We start from the raw sequence: 16,074 nt of genomic DNA on the forward strand, positions 1-16,074 counted from the left end.
TCCCAGGACAGGGAGGGAAAGGGAGGGAGAAGATTGGAGGACTAAGTGCAACTGCCACCTTCCCTGCATATTCAGTCTCATCTTGTACTATTCCTCAGCATGTTCCATTCCATCCAGACTTGGTTTGGGAACTTCAACTCAAACCCTACAAATTCAGTCCTAATCTCAAGTCATTGCCTGGGTTACACCTGCCCATACAAACCCTTGTGCCCATATGCCCCTAGTAAGGAGACAGTCCAAGATTGTATATACTCTGCTGTGTTATTGAAGAGCATCAACCACAGCTACCTGACCAGTGAAAGGAACTGATTCAAGTGTTTTATTAAGAGGGCAAAAAGTTCTATCCAAATAAGGACAACGGTTATTCACTGGACCAATCAAATTGTCCCAGAAGTTTGAATAGGAAACTATGGGGAGAGCATCAGTCAGTTGGTAGCAAAAGTAAAAACTGAAAAGACACATAGAAATAGGTATTGAGGTAATAGGGTTATTAGTGTGTCTTGAATAAGTAGAAACTATGAGTAAATAGAAGCTATAAGCTAACTAGGCCACCAAAATAAAGAATGTTCGGAACTTCTGGTTGCTGTTTCTCCCTCTAAAAGGAAAATACTTCTTTTGAAAATCACCTAAAAGCAACAAGGAGAATAAGAAACTAACTCTATCTTTGACAAAGCTAGCAAAGACCTATAAACTCAGACACAACACATAACTGGGATACAGAAAGATGCTGATAGAAAACAGTTGTGGCACAAAGTTCAGGTAAAGCTGACCAAACACACCTTCCAGGGTAAGTGTCACTCTCCAGGGGGAAAAAAAAAAAAAATCACACTCTCTTGTTAAGAATAATAAGGACAGGTATGTGGGCTGGGCATTGGGAACTTTCTTGAACCTATTTTGACATGAAGCAGAAAAAGCAAAGTTGGGACCAATGATTAATCATGCAGAGAAGTCATATTTGCAGAAAGCAGTCTCTTAGTAATGGAGGAGAGATGAGTGAGGCTCCACATTATAAGCATATCAGCAGTAGTCCTTGCCAGTTGACTAGACAAAAGTAAAGCTTGCAAGATCCTACACTCATGTCCCCGTAGGAAAGTGCTGGTAGCCTAGAACATGACCATGCTCTCCCTCCTCCACTCTAGAATCTCATGCAAATAACTGGTCCAGGAAAAAGTCACCTCATTAAAAGATGAATTAATAACCAAAAAGAAACTACCATAGAATTTATATAATAAAGATATTAGAACAAAAAAGGAGAGAACAGAGGAAAAAATAAGTAGTAGACAAAAAACCCTCACCAGAAAAATGAACAAACATATTACCATAGAAATCTTTAAAACTCAAGGAAGCAACCACTCCTACAAACCAAGAGCACAAAGAAGAGATACAAATGTTCAGGGAAAAAATATGGCAAGGCAAGCAAAGGATATAAGTCATAAGATGGCAGAGCTCAGAAAATAAGTAGGAAAAAAAATGTAAAACCAACCATAGGCCCTGCTGAAAGCATAGGAAGTGATATGGAGGACAAAAGTGAAGAAAGTGAGAAAAATCAGTAGAAATTAGTAAAAGGTTAAAAAACCAAGATCATAGAGAAATGGCTGGTCTGAAAAGTAGACAAAATATATGTAATTCATATCCCTATGAAGAGAACAGATATTTAAAGATATTTTATAAGAATTTTCCAAAAAATATAAGAGCAAATATAACAATCAGAAAGGAAAATACCGGGCGCCTGGGTGGTTCAGTCATTAAGCATCTGCCTTCGGCTCAGGTCATGGTCCCAGGGTCCTGGGATCGAGTCCCGCATCGGGCTTCCTGTTCCACGGGAAGCCTGCTTCTCCCTCTCCCATTGCTCCTGCTGTGCTCCCTCTCTCGCTGTGCCTCTCTCTGTCAAATAAATAAAATCTTTATTAAAAAAAATTCTTAAAAAAAAGGAGAATACCAACAAAAAATGATCAAATCTAATATATATTCTGGACTTCAAAGACAAATACTCCTTTGGAACATTCAGCCCTAATGATCAAGTTGCTTTTAAGGAGGAGGGAAAACAATCAGGGTAACCTCAGACATCTCCACAATTTTATCCAAACAAAGAAATAATGGTGTAACTGAAGATGCCATATCCAAGCAAGCTATCAATCAAGTGTAAAGGCGACATTTACGAACATGCGAGAACATGAGAACATCAATCTCATGAGCTTGAGGAATCTACAAGAAGATAATCCCAAGGCAATCAAAAGATGAGTGGAAAGAAGCACAGCATTAGAACTAAAGTGACACAAGATCCATGTAACTGAGACTAAGACAACACTAAAGCAACATGGTAATTACAGTTCTAGAACCAAAGAGGCAAAGGTTTTAAACCTTGATAACATAAAAAGCTTATAACCAACAAAACATGGCTTAGGGAAGGAAGAGAAGGTAGAAAACAGTGTACGTATGCTAATAACATTTTGTTTCTAACTGGCTGTCAAAGATATCATTTAAGGCTAATAAAGTAAGTAATAGTCATGCATAAATATTTAAAGGTATAAAAGGCAAACATTCAGAAAAACAGTAATAATATGATCGACTAAAGTGGTGGGGGGAGGTAGCATTTAGTAGAAATACAGCAATTTTGTCATTTGTAGAGAAAGCAGTCAATAGATACTAGGGAAAACACACACACACACATATACAAAAGGTAACCACTTGGGGGAAAATAAAAGCCTTTCAAATTATTAGAAGAAATACATAAAAAAAAAACCAAGCAAATAAAACACAATATGGAGTAAAGGATTGAAAAAATAAATGCAGCAGCAATAAAACCAGAAAATATAACATAAAACGTGATTTAAAAGGGGAAAAAAAAAAAACAGGAGCAAACATGTCATATTAATTCATGCGAATGGGATCACTTTACCTACTAAAATATTTTTACTCTCAGACTGGATCAAAAAATAAGGTCCAAATTTCTTATTTCTCTTAAAACAATTACCTAGAGAGGTTGGAAACAAAAGAATGGGTAAAGATAGAACATGTGAGCACAAAGAGGAAGGAAGGAGCACAATTTTAGGGGTTGATAAGCTTTAAGTTGGGGGCAGTGAGTAGGACACAGAGGGATATTAAACTAGAACGAAGAAAACGTTCTAATGATAGAGATCACCATTGCCAATGATCAAACAGTTGCAAATATTTATATTTCAAACACCATCACATCAACATTCCTTAAGTAAAACTACAGGATACACAAGAAGAACTAGAAGCATTTTAGTAGTCAGAGATGACACTTGGCCACCCAGTCCATGCCAGAGGAAGTAAACACAAAATAATTCAGGATACAGAGGAGCAAATCATCAAATTAAGAAAGTGATCCTGATACCCTGAAAATAATTCCTTTAAAACGCTGAAAACAGAAAATTTTAAAAATTGAACACCTTAGTCTACAAACACCACCGCAATATGCTCTCCAAAATAGAAACCATCCATACCATATGCTGAGATTATAATGAAATAAAATCAGAATTTTTAAATAAAATTCTTACCACTCTGAAGTTTGTATTCCTTCTCTTAAAGAGCATTTGGGACAAAGAGGAAGTCAAAGCTGAAATTGGAAAATACCTTTAAATAATCCTAATGAAAGTGTTATGTCAGAATTGTGCTAGAAGGATGTTCACAGGTAAAAATGAAGATAAGTTAATTAAGCATGCAACTCAAGAAGTTAGAAAACAGACAACAAAGTCGAGCTGCAGAAAGCAGAAAAAAGACATTTGTTATGTGAAAGCAGAATACAATGAATGAAATTAAAGAACTATAGAATTAATATATATATCTCCGAGAGGCAATTCTATTAAAAAAAAAAAGCTCATAAAAGAGATAAACCATTAGCTAACATTATCAAGCCAAAGGGAGAAAACAGAAATACCCAAAATAAATAATTATAATAGGAAAATAACCATAGAAACTGATAAAATTTAAAACATAACATGACACTATTTTGCTCATCATTATGCAAAATAATTTGAGAATGTGGAAATAAGGATAAGTATACAGGAAAATATAAATTGTTAAAACTAACCGCACTAAAGTGAGACACTCTAACGGATTAATTGCTATGCGAAACTACAGACAATTGTCGAAGCTGCCCCCACCCCCCCACCCAAAGAGCACCAAGCCCAGAGACTGTCACAGAAGAATTGTAACCAACTTTAAGAAATGGATCATTCTGATGCTCTGTAAACTCCTTTGGCACATACAACAAGTGCATACAATTTTTTTTGAAACTAGTATAACATGACATCAAAATCTGACAAAAAGCACAAAAGGAAACTATAGCCCACTGTCACTTAAGAATATCGTAACAACAAAGAAATTACATAAAATATCAAGAAACAAAATATATATACGAACAACCACCAGTTAGAAAATATAGTGGAAGGGACGCCTGGGTGGCTCAGTCGGTTGGGCGGCTGCCTTCGGCTCGGGTCATGATCCCGGGATCCTGGGATCGAGTCCCATGTCGGGCTCTCTGCTCACCAGGAAGCCTGCTTCTCCCTCTTCCTCTCCCCCTGCCTGTACTCACTCTCTCTCTCTCTCTGACAAATAAATAAATAAAATCTTTAAAAAAAAAAAAAAAGAAAATATAGTGGAAGGAAAAAGTTCATCTATAACAGCAACAGAAGATCAGATACACAAAATTAAACCAGGAAATGTAGAAGATCAAGAAGAAAAAAAACAACAAAACAGAAAACACCATAAGGCTCCAATGGAAGATGTGCAGATGAAGATTTAACATTGAAAATATGAAAACTCTCTTTACGTTAATACACAGATTCAGTATGATCCTGCCCCCCTCCCCCATAATCAACAGAGTTGGGTCTTTTTTTTTCAATTTTGTTTCTTTGTTTTTATTTGCTTGGGCTTTGCGGGGCAGAACTAAAAAGACAATTCTGAAATAAATAATGATTTTGAGAAATAAATTATCTAGAATTGCTAGCAAAAATATTTTTTGAGGAGTAATAGGTGCTAGAAGCAGAATTAGCCTTACCAGATATTAAAACAAATTATAAAGCAATGAGGCCATAATAAAACACCACAGTTAATTAAAACACCATAGTACGTGGCACGAACAGATGGACAGATTAATGAAACAGAAGAAACTCAAAGGCATCCTTTCAAAAGGGAGGAAGATAGAATTTTTTAAAAGATAAATGGCATTTAGCCAACTGGGTAGCCATTGAAGAGAAAATAAAAAAGAAAAATTGTATTCCTTTTTTTTTTAATTTTTAAGTAATCTCTACACTCAATGTGGGGCTCAAACTCACAACCCTGAGATCAAGAGTCGTGCGCTCCACAGACTGAGCCAGCCAGGTGCCCCTAAAGTTGGATTCTTACCTCACATCTTACACCAAAATCGACTCAAGAAGAATCACATATTTGCATTTTTACAAAATAAAACCATAAAATTCTAGGGGGAAAAAATGGGAGACTCTTACAAATATAATCTTAGAGTAGGGTAGATTTTTTAAAATATGACCCAAAATCCAGAGCCCATTTCACTAAGTTGATTCATTTGACCACACAGAAATCAAATTCACTGAGTTTGGGGCTGGTGAGGTGGGAAACAGCAAAACAAAGCCAAGAAACAAATGATAAATTGGAAAACAAATTGCGAAAATCATATTACGAACAGTTAATTTGCTGAAAGGAGAAAGAACGTCTTATAAATCAATGAGAAATTGGGCAAATGGTATAAACAGACATTCGTCTAAAAGGGGATGGCTCCCAAACACAAGAAAGGATGCTTGCCCTCATCTGTAACAGGAGAAATGTTAACATGGTGACACCATTTTTACCCAAAAGATGGTCAAAGGTTAAAAAGTTCAATACTCCTTTGTAAGAAAGGGTATAAAGACACCAAAAGTTGGCTTTTTGTGTTTTTGGTTTTTGCTGGTAGAAGTGTAATTTGATATCCCCTGGATGAGGTTGTTCCTAGCTGGGTCTTTGACCCTAGGCAAATCTCATAACCTGAGTCTCAACAGCACTCTCTTAGAATTACTTCTGGAATGAAAAGGAATGGCGTATGCAAACTGGCACAGTGCTCACTACAGTAATACTGACACACCTCACATCTAGGTCATGTGCCACCCTCTGCCCTGGCGGACTCAAAGTGAATATTCTATCCACAGCTAAGCTTATTCAGAGGCTCTGCTCTTTGGGGAAGGGTCCTCCTCCCAGAGCTAGAGGAGGGAACTGGTATATCCCAGACGCCCAACCATGCCTGAGAAGGGCAGAGACCCAGCCCCCAACCCTGGGAGCCCAGGATTTGCCTCCAGAGCAAGCCTCAGCCCAATCTGGCCAGCTGGTGGGGTAGGAAAGAACAGCTCAGACTCGGGCCTGAGAGCCACAAGCAATGGACATGCACACAGAACCAGGGGCAGCAGAGCCCTCGGACTGTATTTTGAGGTTGCAGACGCCCTTTAACTGGCCCAGATCCCCAACTGCTCAGTTCCAACCCCACCACCAGCCCCATGTACCAGGGGTTGACTGAATTCTCTGGCTTCCTCCCAAGTGGGGGAATGCAGGGAAGCTTGGCTAGAGGCCAGCCTCGCCCCCCATGGACCTCCGGACCCTTCAGCACACACTCAGTTCTTCTTGGAGGTAGGAAAGCTGGTGTCTACTTGAATTAAGAGTCTGCTGGTACCAGAAAAAGGAGGTGTGTACTTGGAATCCCTTTCAGCCTGGGCTGGAAACACAGCATCTCTGTGAGCAAGTTGCTTCCCGTCTCTGGGCCCCAGTTACCTTCCCATAAAATGAAGACGTAGGACGAGCAACGTCTGTGGCACCTTCCAGCTCTGACACGGTGTGGCTCTAGGATCTCTCCCAAGAGCCAGGCTGGAGACCAACAAGACTGCCCTATCCGGTAAGTTCCTCAGGGAGAGGGAAGGGTCGGGGGGCTGCATTCTGACGCTGCAGGCCTGGTTAGGGGGATGGGCCTCTTCCTCTGCAAGCATCTCCGTCTAGGAGGGGGGCTTCATCCATTCTTAACAGGGTATTACATGGAAATTTTGGCGCCATGACACAACAGATGCCAGTCTATCAGTGGACATAGCAAAGTAGACGTTCAAAAACCAGTTAGAAGGCACTACAATCCACAGAGAGGACACAAAAGATAGAGAAAGTGGGAATGGAGAGATGAATCTGAAAAGTAGTTTTATTTGGGGAGAACTGCTGTAAGTGGCCCCCATCCTACCCCCAGCCCGGAGCAATGAAGAGAGGCGTGCCCAATCAGGGGGACTTCCAAAGATCTCTCCAAGAGCTTGATAAGGGTCTGCTGCATCTTGAGGAACCCCAGGGTCTAACGTCTAGCTTTTGCCAGGATGTTCAAAGAGCAAGAGAACAAGGCCCATGAATTGCTTCCATGGCAGGGGAAGAACTGCTTCTGGGGTGGGAAGCCCTGCACCCCCAGAATTTGTCAGGGACAGAAGATGCTTCTGCATTTCCCTAGACCAGAAGTGGGAAGGAGAGACCCCTCTGCAAGCCACTTTGTATCCCACACAAGAGGGTACCTGGGAGGGCAAGGGGACTCCAGCAAGGAGTGAACACCCACAGGATGCAAAGGGGGAGTTCTGGGGCTGGGGTGGCAGCTGGAGGAGGGCCCACGGAAGCGAGCTGCCATCAGACAGGAGCCTCTGAGGAACCCACGAGAGAAGAGTGGGCTTCAAACATCTGCTAGATCCAGAGGGCACGGAGCCATTGTGTCTGCAGGGTTTCATCCGGAAAGCGGAACTGCTATGACACGAAACCGGGACTTATTACAGGAATTAGCTTTCCACGGTTGCGTTAGCTGGGGGAGGGGTCTATGGAAGGCGGCTGCCTCTGTCTGATGGTGGGCCTGACGTCACCAGAGGTCATGAAGTGAGGGAGAGCAAGGGCAGACTGGAGTCTGCACCTGCCTCTCCGTGCCTCCAACCTCGACTAAAGGCAGAAAGAGCAGGGGCCTCCGGCTACAGAGCGGCATGCACGCCTGGCCCAAGACTCAGAGCGGCTGAATTAGGAGATCCAGCGGGAGCAGCAGCTTGGCCCCAGCAAGGTGAGCTGGAAGACTGCTGGCCCTATGTCTGAGCTACAGCGGCCCCTGGTTCCCTGCACTGGCCTTTGTAGCCTAACGGCTGCTGCTTGCCTTCTGCCTTCCAAATCTCGCCCAGATTTCTCTTATGCTCCGTCCTAATCCAGAATCATGCAGAGAAGGGAATTCTGGGACATTTCATTCTAGCTGATCTATGTTGACAAAGCCCAAAAGCACCACAGCTACCTTCTGACAGCATCATTCAAGTGAGAACTTTCTCCCTTCCTCCCCCCTCCCTGAGGGGTCAGGAAGGGCAGCCGGCAACCAGCAACCAAACCAGGGCAAAGCAAACTGGTAAGGCAAAGAAGCTGAGTGCATCTTCAACTTCGGCTCCAGGGCAGGCAGCTGGACCCACCTCCCTCAATATTCAACTAGAAATCAGGTGCTGTCACAGCATCAACCAAAAATATAAAGTGTTTTGGAAATTAATCTACCTGAAAATTTGAAGGGCCTTTACAAAGGCAAGTTACAAACTATTAAAGGATAAAACAGGAGATCTGAATAAGTAGGAAAAATTATCCCCAAATTAATTCATAAACTCAATACAATTCTGAACCAAATTCTGGCAGGCTTACTAAAAATTAGTTTTTAGTTCATTATGAATGAATCTGAATATCTTTTCCATATATCACTTATTTGCTTACTTCATTTCCTCTTTAGGGAATTGTCTGTTTCTATGATCGCCTTCCTTCTTAGGGGTGTTCCTGGGTTTTCTCGATTGGATGAACACTTTACTAAAATGACAAATATTTTCCTGTCATGCTCATACAAAATGCCTCCAAGTTTGGTGATTGCCCTTAAATTCTGCTCACACTGTTTGGACATCAGGAGTTTTACATTTTTATGTAGTTAAGTCTGTCAGTGTGTATATGATTTCTTCCTTTAGCTTTAAGGTTAGAAACAGAAATCAGATATTTATTCTAGCTCTCTGTGATTTCACCTTTACAGTTAGCTTCTTATTTTTTAAATTGAGATATAATTGACATACAACATTATGTTAGTTCCAGGTGAACAATATAATGGCTTCATATGCCTACATATTACAAAAGGATCACCTGTTAACATCCATCACCATATGCAGTGACAAAATTTTTTTTCTTGTGATGAGAACTTTTAAGATATACTCTCTTAGCAACTTTCAAATGTGCACTACAGTAGTTTAACTATACTTGCCATGCTGTACATTACATCCCCATGACTGACTCATTTCACAACTGAAAGTTGATACCTTTTGACCCTCTTCACCGCTTTGTCCCTCACCCCCCACAGCTAACTTCTTTATCTATACAAAATGTATCTTCTGATGATATAAACTATGTATCTGAATGTCTGTCTTCTTTTTCCCACCCTTACCCACTGTCTAATTTTTTCCAGCATCTTTTGTTTGTAACAAAGTGGTTAATTTTGTATTATCTTGACACCTGGCATCAGAATTCCTCTTGGGGGACAATAGTCACTGTTTAGAAGGTCCTCTTGATAAATGTGGGATAAAAGGTGAGCCCTCTGAAAGCCCAAGTGAGTGGCACCAAAACTTTGGATAAGGGGGGGAAAACAGGGCTCCTGGGTGGCTCAGTTGGTTAAGTGACTGCCATCGGCTCAGGTCATGATCGCAGGGTCCTGGGATCGAGCCCCACATCAGGCTCCTTGCTCAACGAGGAGCCTGCTTCTCCCTCTCCTTCTGCCTGCCACTCCCCCTGCTTGTTCTCGCTCTCTCTCTCTCTCTCTCTGTCAAATAAATAAATAAAATCTTCAAAAAAAATTTTTTAAAGGGGGGAAGCCACTCTGAATGAGATTCAGAAGGAATCTGTGGTGATCCACATACAAGGGAAGTGAGAGAAAATGAAAAACAAGAAGAGAAGATGATGAAAGATGAGCCAGAAACATGGCACAAGGATGGAATGAGCCAGGTCAGTGAAGCATGTGGAAGATGAGGTAGGAATATTTGTACTTTAGAAGCTGTTGCTTGGGGAAACTGAATCTCCTTGCATTTCAGCAATTGAAACCTTCCCTCTTTTGTCACCGTCCTGCTTAAAATTCCTTGAATGGGTGAATTTTTCCGGCTGGAATTCCCTAGAAGATTGACAAATTCTAAAATGGAAGAACAAAGACCTACGTAGTTTTTTTTTTTTTTTAAAGAAAGAACAAAGAAGAGGGACATGCCTTATCAGCTACTGGAAACAGTCCACCCATGGTAATCGTTTTAGTCAGGATGGGCAAGATTTTGCTGCAGAAACAATAAGCTCCCAGTGCAATCATTTAAAACAGCCAAGGTCTGTTCCTCACTCACATTACATGTCCATCGAAGGTTGCCTGGAAGATTTGCTCAGTGTCATCCAGGCTGACAGCGCCTACCTGACTGGAGCATCGCAGGTTGTCACGGCAGGGGGAAGGGAACGTGGGGAATTACACACTGGCTCTGAAAGCTTCCTTCCAGAAGTGACATGTGTCAATTCTGCTCATATTCCATTGTCCAAATCAAGTCATAGAGCCACAGCAAACTCCAAGTGGACAGGGAAATGCAATCCTACCATTTTCCTGAAAGAGAGGAGAACTACATGATTTTCGAACAGTGCTAATGATGACAACAATCATTTTTTAAAAAGAAAACCGGAGGGATGATTAACACAAGGACTAACAAATAAATGAATAAAACAAGAGAGAACACACAACAAAACATGTGTGTGTGTGTGTATACATACATATATGTCATGTGTTTGTATGTCCATTCGATCAGACATATGAGACAGGTGAAATCATAAAGACTGGGGGGAAAGGCGATTTGTTTAGTGGGTGGTGTTGGGAAGAGTGGCTTACCATACAGGTGAAAAACAAGTTTAAATCTCTCCTTCTGCTATTTAAAAACTTGAACTCCCAAAGATTAGGGCCCTAAATGTGACCTGCAAAACTATTGGAGAGTACATGAAAAAATATCTTTGTGACCTTGGTGTGGGAAGATTTCTTTAATAAGACCCCAAAAGGGGGCGCCTGGGTGGCTCAGTTGGTTAAGCGACTGCCTTCGGCTCAGGTCATGATCCTGGAGTCCCGGGATCGAGTCCCACGTCAGGCTCCCTGCTCTGCGGGGAGTCTGCTTCTCCCTCTGACCCTCTTCCCTCTCGTGCTCTCTATCTCTCATTCTCTCTCTCAAATAAAGAAATAAAATCTTTAAAAAAAATAATAATAAGACCCCAAAAGGCTCAAACCATCAGGCAAAAAAAGAAATGATGCATTTGACTAAACTAAAATTGAGGCTTTCTGTTCACCAAGAGAACAGAATGCCAGAGTTACCAGGCAGGCTGGTGACCAGCCAGGAGAAGACATTGCAACAACTGAAATAGAGAGCGTGCCTATGTCCAGCAAATATCATAGATTTGAACTCCTTCAAATCAACAACAAAACAACAACAAAAACAGAAACAACTGAAAAAGGGAAAGAAATATGACCAGGCAATTCACATAAGGTGAAATCTGCAAAGTCCCTCGCTGTAACAGGTACACCATGAGATGCACAACTGCGAGGTAATCGTAAAAACGCCAAGAACCCGTGGAGACCCCCATAAGGCCCGTCAGCCTGGCGACAGTTAGAAAGCCAGATGACACCAAGTGCTTGGAAAAGATGTGGGAAAACCACCAGCCATTGGCACTGCCAGTGGTGGGGTCTGCGGAGAGAGCCAATCTCAGGAGCCACATGCCAGTTCTGAGCGGTTGTGAACGTAGTCAGCAAGCCCTCTCCCGGGTGTGTGCTGCACACAAACTCCCACAGAGACCCACAAGAGGACGTGCTTGAAACTGTCCATCACAGCAAGGAACTGAGGCAGCCTGGTGTCTGTCACTAGGACATGAGAGCAACCTTTGATGGGTGCATAGGTGAAATACTCTGCACCGTCAAGAAGCAGTGAAACAGACGGAGATACAACAGCACGAACAAATATGAAAAACAGAGCTGAGTGAAAGAAGTAAGGAACAACCAAACTCTATCCAGGTATGAGATACGGTAGAGACAGGGAAGTAGGCATGAGGGTGAGATGGAAAGACATAAGAAAGCAAAACAAAATAGGGGCCTTTCGCAGATGAACAGTACGTGTACTGCGGAACATGATTAACTCAGTCCTATGCTTCTCTCACCCAATAAACGGAAGGAAAGAGAAAGCAACCAATCAGAATCACTGCACGGCCGGGCAGTGGCACTTGCACTCCCATTCCGTGGGTTAGAACGCCTTCTCACGCTTTCACCTGCAGATTCCTGGGCTCAGCTCCCAGAGATTAGGATGCAGTAGGACTGACGAGGGGCCCCGAGGATTTGCATTCTTTGCCAGCTCCCAGGTGATGTTGCTGCTGTCCAAGGAACCATACGTTGAGGAGCAAGGAGCTAGACCACAGTCAGGAAACCATACCTCCTGCCAGGGAAAGGCTAGTCTAACTCTGCCCCAGGAAGGAGAGGAAAGAGGTCTAGTACACAGCTGGCCAGTGTCCGCCCCAGGGTCACATCCTCATTTCCAGCACCTGCACATCTCGATCACTGGCTCCTTCCACAGGCCCACATTGGGCTTCCCTGCTACACTGTAAACTCCATGAAGGCAGGGCTCATGCCTCGATGTGCTCCCTTCCCCCATCCCCCGCCCCCCATGCCTAGTTCAATGTCTGGCCCAGAGCAGAGACTCAAGAAATGCTTGCTGATACTAGGCCGGACATTTAAAGTTTTTGAGCACAGAAATGGCTGGTAGGAGTCAGGATAGGGATCTCACCAGCAACTGGGAAAGAGTGGCTCAGAGTGGGAGTAAAGTAAGCTTCAGGGGAGGCAGGTATAGACTAGCGAGGCTGGAATGGAAAGGAAGTGTCCTGTGGGTCTCAGCCCACTGCCAAGGGCCTGATCAACTGAGTTTCTTTCATCTGCTCCTCTCCCTTGCCTCCCTCCTCCCTTCCCCCACACCCTCTCCTCCAGCGACAGTCAGAGAGGACAGCAGGGGCAAGAGCGACTTGGACCCCATGGACTAGCCCAAAACTGCTGGGAGCTCGGAGTGGGGGCAGGAATCCAGTCCCGCAAGTCCAGAGTGGATTAGCCAGATTTGGATGAACGGCAGGTCGGCTGGATGCAAGGCCACATGCTGCCTGGAACCCAAAGGGTCAGGGCAAGACCATCTCTGGGGATGGAGGAGTGTCTCCACTTGTCCCAGTGGCTCTTTCTGCCCTTGTGCCCCCCCACATCTTTCTGAGCCTTGCGCTCCGTGCTTCGGCTTGGAGAACAGCACTGAAGCCGGAGCCTGTTCTGTGGCCAAGTCAACACATCCGCTTAGATCTCAGTCCCCATGTGTACAGTGAGATACATGAACCCTTCTAAGATACAATTAAGTGCTGAGATTCTAGGAGGTTATTTATACCTTCATATGATTTATTTTGTTCCCCTTCTCTAGTGTTTTCTCCCCTAAGGGGACCGGGGTAAATAAGTGATTTTAATGGTGATATGTCACACTGTCATATGCATCTGCAGGGAAGATTACAAGACAGTCTTCCTAGGTGACCTGGTCAGCTGGCCGTGGGAGGGCAGCTCTCCCATCTATCCAATTCAATGTGATTTCCCCCCACCTGTGTGAAACCCAAACTCTCCCAGACACTTGAGAGCTAGGCACAGAGGAGATGCCACATCTAGAACATTGCTCAAATTTTCCAGTTGTTACCTGGGATCCAGGCAACAGGGGAAAGACATCCTTTATGATGCCTGAGGCGCTGGGGAAGGAGCGTCTGGACCTGGAGTGGGGGTGGGTCTGTGGCCCACCGGCCAGTCCATCCCTGAGGCTGCAGGCTCGCACAGCCCCAGGCTGAGATTTCTGTGAGCGCACAGCCAGGGAGCCCCGCTCCCAGCCCCAGGCTGACCTCTCCTGGCCAGACCCTGCAGAGCAGTTTGCAAAGAGAAGGTGAGGAGTCATCCGTGTGCTCGGCGTTCTCTTGCCACCTTCCCCCCAGAGAGAGGAAAGAGAGGGGACAAAGAGGGAATCGGGAGGAGTAAGTTGGCCCTCCCACCCTCAAGCTTCTCCCTCTCCCCCAGACTCCAGCTGTCGGCCTAAAATCACAAAGCCTTTTCGCGTAAAACCTCGAGGAAAAAAAAAAGAGAGGAAAACGAAGAGAAGAAGCCAGCAGTGAATTTCAAAAGGAGGGCTAATTTGTGCAGCGCCGGACAGCTGCATTTGCATAATGAAATGTGCAGAGGATGTTTGGCTCATGTATTTTTTAGAAGGTTTAACTTTAATTTTATTTAGCCTAAGAAGGGCATGTCACTCAAACTCCGCTGGTCATTTATAAAAATATTTCAATTGTGTTTCCAAGGAGCTGTCTTTCTGGCCTAAGTGGCTGGTGCCGGAGGTTGTGAATGCTAATGCAGAGTTCGGAAGATCAATGGGGAGGGAGAGCAGGAGAGAAAAAACTGGGAGGGGCCGAGACACCGAGAAAGAGACGCTGAAGACGCAGAGAAGCGAGGACAGGCAGGAAGACAAAGGGAGAAAGAGACAGAGTGTGGAGTGGACTCAGAAGAAGCAGGTCAGGTAAACATCCACAGCGGGTGTGGGGATGGGTGTTCCCAGGGGACCACACCTCACTCATGCAGGTTGGCCCAGCTCTCCCAGCCCTCGGTGTTCAGGTTTGCTTTGAGTATTGCTACTCTAATCTCCAAAAAAAAAAAAAAAAAAAAAAAAAAAAATACCACTTCCAAGAAGGGCACTCTAGGATCAAGCTGTCTGCCTTCTACCCCTGGGTCCTGCACTGGAGGCATTTTGTCCCATCTGTAATTCTGAACTGTAATGAAGGAGCTCGATTGTGGGCTGTTTGCATCAGCGATGGGCAAGGGAGGGCTGAGCTGAGCGAAGCTGTGTACACTTCTTTCCTCTTGCCATTATGGCAACAATTACCCTTCAACTCCCCTCGCTCGTTTCCACATAAACACCCCAACCTCCTAAATAAAGCGCTTTCAGACTTTCCCAGCACAGGCTAGGACCACAACGGCAGGCAGCGCACAGAGGAGATGAGGAGCGGGGAGGAAGAGGCTGTATCTGCGGAATATCTTCCTCCCTCCCCCGCAGGCCTCAGAGACCTTCAGAGAGACCCTAGACTCTCAGACCCAAGCCAATCTCTGATTCACTGATGTGGAAACGAAGAGCCAGGGAACGGAGGAAATCCATCAGGAGGCAGCCAGCCCTCGTGTTAGAGTTCTCGAGGCCACACCTCACCGCTTCCCACCTTCCCCTGCCAACCTGCTGCCCAGAGCCTGGGCTCCCTCTGCCTCCTCTCTGGTCTCGAGGACCAGAAAGGAGATCCCCAGTAACCTGCTCAGGAAACATCCACCTCCCAGCTCCTTGCAGGCTCTCTATGCCAGGTCGTCTAATCTGAGCGTTCGGCTCTCCACTGGATCTGGGCACACAGCCGTGGGAGCAGACATTCTGGTCTGAGGACACCTCCAGTGGTCCCCGTCTGGGAGTTCACAGTGGCTAATCCAGAATGTGGGGCTGGGGGGCACACTAGAACCCTCCCCACAGGAAGTACCCCAGTCCCTATTGCAGACAAATGACAATTATACACACAGCCAAGGTGGTCTAGGGCTGGAGCCAACTCCCAAAGCTCATGGACTTGGCAGAGGGTGTAGGGTTGGGAGGATGGTCCATATGGTGACATGGGACAGTGACCTGAGGGACAGGGGATTTGGAGCTGGTCCATCTGGGTTCAAATTTGCTTGAATTAATCACTTGAGCAAGTCACCTAACCTCTCTGATCCTCCCTTTCTTCATCTGTAAAAAGGAGGGAAGTAGATGTTACTTGGTAGGATTGCCATGAGGCTTTGACATCATGCATTATAAGATGCGTGGCCTGTGGCAGTAAGAGGGTTTGAGGGACTTTCTGCCAGGCACCTGAAGGACAGGCCCCATGTGCAAAGCCAGCACACCAGTCCTGGGTACCTCGGGAGGCAAAAACAGAGCTGGGAGAGCAGAG

General features: G+C 44.5%; 1 long non-coding RNA gene across 2 annotated transcripts in view; it reads right to left on the minus strand.

The window, feature by feature from the left end:
* The window catches only part of LOC141374537 (uncharacterized), a 51,589-nt gene that overhangs the window by 14,240 nt on the left and 21,275 nt on the right, over nt 1-16,074 (minus strand). The window contains exons 1-2 of one of the 2 annotated variants that reach the window (XR_012381517.1): nt 10,457-10,602; nt 1,723-1,884 (exon numbers count right to left, since the gene is read on the minus strand). This is a non-coding gene — a long non-coding RNA (uncharacterized lncRNA). Of the gene's footprint in view, nt 1-1,722; nt 1,885-10,456; nt 10,603-16,074 lie in introns of those variants that run through there. The other variant, XR_012381516.1, reaches the window with a different exon arrangement.

The sequence above is a fragment of the Callorhinus ursinus genome, unplaced genomic scaffold (assembly GCF_003265705.2).
Source record: "Callorhinus ursinus isolate GAN/ISIS: 27379988/994484 unplaced genomic scaffold, GSC_fseal_2.0 scaffold19, whole genome shotgun sequence".
Lineage (NCBI taxonomy): Eukaryota > Metazoa > Chordata > Mammalia > Carnivora > Otariidae > Callorhinus > Callorhinus ursinus.